Source organism: Symphalangus syndactylus, chromosome 9 (genome assembly GCF_028878055.3).
Source record: "Symphalangus syndactylus isolate Jambi chromosome 9, NHGRI_mSymSyn1-v2.1_pri, whole genome shotgun sequence".
Lineage (NCBI taxonomy): Eukaryota > Metazoa > Chordata > Mammalia > Primates > Hylobatidae > Symphalangus > Symphalangus syndactylus.
In genome coordinates, this window is record NC_072431.2 from 52,011,880 (window position 1) to 52,016,819 (window position 4,940).

Consider the following 4,940-nt stretch of genomic DNA (forward strand, 5'->3'; position numbering starts at 1 on the left):
TTCTCGAAAGGAGACATTCATGCAACCAATACATAGATGAAAAAATGCTAATCATCACTAATCGTTAAAGAAATGCAAATCAAAACCACCATGAGATACTATGTCACACCAATCAGAATGGCTATTATTAAAAAGTCGAAAAATAACAGACGCTGGCAAGGTTGCAGAGAAAAGGGAACATTTATATATTGCTGGTGGGAATGTAAGTTAGCTTGGCCACGTGGAAAGCAGTGTGGAGATTTCCCAAAGAACGGAAGACAGAACTACCGTTCAAGCCAGCAATCCCTCTGTTGGATATATACTCAAAAGAAAATAGATCATGCTACCCAAAAGACACATGTACTCCTATGTTCACTTCAGTGCTATTCATAATAGTAAAAACATGAAATCAACCGAGATGCCCATCAATGCCCACCGATGGACTCAATAAAGAAAATGTGGTACACACACACCATAGAATCCTACACACCATAGAATCCTACACACCATAGAATCCTATGAAGCCATAAAAAAGAATGGAATCATGTCCTTTGCAGCAACATGGATGCAGCTGGAGGCCATTATCCTAAGTGAACTAATGCAGGAAAAGAAAACCAAATACCACATGTTCTCACTTATAAGTAGGAGCTGAATATTAAATACACATGGACACAAAAATGGGAACAATAGAGGTGGGAGGGGAGCAAGGGGGATGGCTTGGAAGGCGGCCTGCCTACCGGGTACTATGCTCACTACCTTGGTGACAGGGTTAAGCCTCAGCGACACACAATTTATTCATGTAACAAACCTGCGCTTATAACTCCTGGACCTACAATAAGAGTTGAAAAAAAAAAAAAGAAAGCATACAAATGAATAGCCAACAGTTATATGAAAAAAAATGCTCAATATCGCTAGTCATTGGGTGAATGCAAAGGAAAACCGCAATGGGACATCACTTCTCACCTGTTAGAATGGCATTTGTCAAAAAAAAAACGAAAGATAACAAGTGTTGGCAAGAATGTGGACAAAATGGAGCCGTTACACACTGTTGATGGAAATGTGAATTACTACAGTCATTACAGAAAACAATATGGAATTTTCTCTAAAAATTAAAAACAGAACTACCATAGGACCCAGCAATTCCACTTCTGGGTATATAGTCAAAAGAATTGGAATCAATACGTTGAAGAGATATCTGTACCTCTATGTTCATTTCAGCATTATTTACAACGTACAAGATACAGAATTAACCTAAGTGTCCACCAATAAATAAACGAATATATATATATATGCAAAGGAATACTATTCAGCCTTAAAAATAAGGAAATTCTGTCATTTGCAAAAACATGGATAAAACTGGGGAGCATCATTTTAAGTAAAATAAGTCCAACACAGAAAGATAAATACTACATGATCTCATTTATAAGTGGAGTCTAAGAAAGGTCAAACTTATAACATAGAGTAGAATGGTGACTCCCGGAGCCTAGGGAAAGGGAACAGTTGAGGAGATGTTGGTCAAGGAATATGAAATTTCAGTTAGACAGTAGGAATAAGTTTAAGATATCTATTGTATATTAGGGTAGCTATAGCTAATAAAATATATTCTTGAAAATTGGGAAGAGAGTAAACTTTAAATGTTCTCATTACAAATAAAACTATGTGAGGTAATACATATAATTCACTTTATCCATTCCACAATGAAAACATCTATTAAAATATCATGTTGCAAACCATAAGTATATAGAAGTTTGTCAATTAAAACATTTTTAAAGAGAATAAAAGATCACTGCTTTGACATTCAAAGTAATTAGCACGGTATATAAGGCCCTTCATCATCTCCCTCCCTCCTATACTTTCAGTTTCATTTTCTAATAGTCTCCAAGCACCCTGCATACTGGCATTGCCTATTTAATTATTCTAACCTCAAACCTTTTCCTTGGCATATCTGCTCCCCTTTACTTGGAATGCCCCCCTCCCTGCCACCTTATCCATCAGGTCCACTCTTATTCCTTAATTTCTGCAGGTAATTGTTCCCAGCCCTAACGATCCCTCCTTTTAGTAGAACACTTGGTACAAAGTAGGATTCCAGACTTGTTGATTCCGTGAATTGAGGAAACATGAGTTGAGCTATCTCGGAAGAGCATCCCTAAAGATACAGTATACATTATCCCCACTCTTCATTTCTCAATTCTATTGGCACTTAGACAAAATATATATAGTGCATAGTTTTATTGTTGGCGTTCTTTTAATAGTGGATCATTTTGTGTCTCTGTGTATAATTTTGCCAAAACAAAGAGCTGTTCTGAAATTTATCAATGAAAGTGAGATATTTTGCTTTGGCTGGATAAAAATTGAAAATCATTGCAAAAATTGACAAAGACAAGCATTTCTTGACTCTCGTATTTGCAAAAGCAAACTACAGCATTCAGAATTCTCCACTAACTATCCTATGCTCTCCACTCAACTTTGTCATCCACCACTTCCTGATGCTAATCTCTTCCTCCAGGCTGGACCGTTTTCTTACTATATTTATGAACAACATGTTAGGTTTTACTTCCAATTCTTTCCTTATACTATTTCTTTTCTTAGAGCATTCTGTCATCTCCTTCTGCATTTTTTAAATCTCCATCCTTTCCAGCAAGAAAGATCCAGTTCACCATGTCTAAACAGTCCATATTGTTCTCTTCTGCTCTGAACTTTATTATTAACATTTTTATTGCATCATTTCATTTGGCAACTAATCCCACATTGACTTGCATTATTATGTGGCTCCTTGTTGTTGTCTTGTCCTGAATTATCAAAGATATGGTATTGTACATTTATTCACATCATCTTCCTAAACCAGCCCATTAGTATATACATAGCAGGGGCTCTACACTTATTAAAAGGTCCTACATTTCAGAGCATGTTCAAGAACAAGGGAATTTTTGAGTTTTGTTTTGAGTGATTGATTCAGTGAATAAGTTCACTGAATAAATTTTAAAAAGATTTGTAATCTCTTTGCATGAATAAATTAACACTGCTTTAAATAATGGGGTACAATGTAAATGAAACCAAGATTTGAATGTCAAGCATAAAAATAGAATGGTAGTGGCTAAGAACTGAATGGAGGCATAGGAGCAGTCTTCATGCAAGTCTTCACTGCACTGGCAAGAACACTGGGTTGAATGTTGGGAAGTATAGGTTTCAGTCCTGGATACCCCACAGGTACCTTTGGGAAAATTGTGTGACCTCTCTTGGGTTTCAGATTATACCTGTCTAAAAGAAGAGTGTTGAGCTTCATCATTTTTATGATAATTTTGTGATCCATTCCAGCCAAAAATAAAATTTATCTCATTTGCCTTTGGGCAAATAACTAACCAACTGACTTAAAATAAGGAGACTATCAGCCCGGCATGGTGGCTCATGCCTGTAATCCCAGCACTTTGGGAGGCCAAGGCAGACGGATCACCTGAGGTCAGGAGTTCGAGACTAGCCTGGCCAATATAGTGAAACCCCATCTCTACTAAAAATATAAAAATTAACTGGGCATGGAGGTGCATGCCTTTAGTCCCAGCTACTCATGAGACTGAGGCAGGAGAATCGCTTGAACCTGGGAGATGGAGGATGTAGTGAGAAGAGATTGCGCCACTGCACTCCAGGCTGGGCAACAGATAGAGACTCCATCTCAAAAAAAGTAAAAATTTGAAAAAGAAGATGGTATCTAGGTGGTTCAGCTAAATAATAAGAGGCCTTTAAATGTAGAAGAAGGAGGCAGCAGAGATTCTGTCAGGTGACGTATAGTCAACAAAACTCAACCTTCCATTGCTGGCTCTGAAGAGGGAAGGGGTCATGAACCTAGGATTGCCGCCAACCTCTAGACACTGGAAAGGGAAAGGGAACAAATAGTTTTCCAAAGCCTCCAGGAGGAACCAGACCAGGGACACCTTGATATTAGCCCAAGAACACTAATATCAATAGTCTGACTTCCAGAATACTAAGTTAAATAATTTGTGTAGTTTTAAACCACCAGATGTGTGGCAATTTGTTAAAGCAGTAACAGAAAATTAATACACATCCCACCCAACAAAAAAGATTTTTAATAAGAGAAAAAAACTATACACTTTCTAGTAAAGTAATATGTGAACAAAGTAAATCAACACGGCATGTATGAACTAGCAGCAGTCACTTTAGGGACTGTATGAAACCTTCATTTACTAAAAAGAAAAAATAATTCAGCCACTTAAATACTTTATGAAGCACTCGTTTTCAGCTTCCTGGTCTCAGAAGATGTATTTGTTGTATATACTATTTCTTGATTCAGTTCTTAAGTAATTACTTATGTGTAAAGCATTCTGTTGGGAATAATAATATGTATTCTCTCTTCTTACATATATTATAACTGAAGAAAGGGCTAAGCATGGGTGGTATTGGATAAGAGGAGTTCAAAACATGTCTTAAAATATTATGTCAAAAATTTGAGCATAATAAATTACTATGGCATAGCATAACCAATATTTTTTTATTGCTTAGTAGTTTTAAAAATGATTCCTACTAATAATCCATGCTGGCTATAGAGACAAATAACTTCAGGAACTCAGAAGGTAATTAAATTAAAAGAAGCATTTATGAGCCTTTAGTCCATACCCTTCATCTTAGAGATAAGACATTGAGCCCCGGAGGTAAAGAGACTTGTCCAAAGTTATCATTCCTAGCAGCAGAATGGGAAGTAAAATATAACTCCTGCCTGGTATTCCAGGCCAGTGTTGCTGGCAGAAGTGAGAAGGAGGAGAATGCGAGGGGACAAGCACCTCAAGAAGAGAGGGGCAGCCACACACAGGAGTTTGGATTTAACCTAAGTACAACAGACAGCCAGTCTGCTGTGCATTTTTAAATGTATACATTTTAACATAAATTTAATTTTGCAGAGATGCATGGATGAAAGTAAAGAGACCAATTGCAAGGTTGTAGTTGGGGAGAGA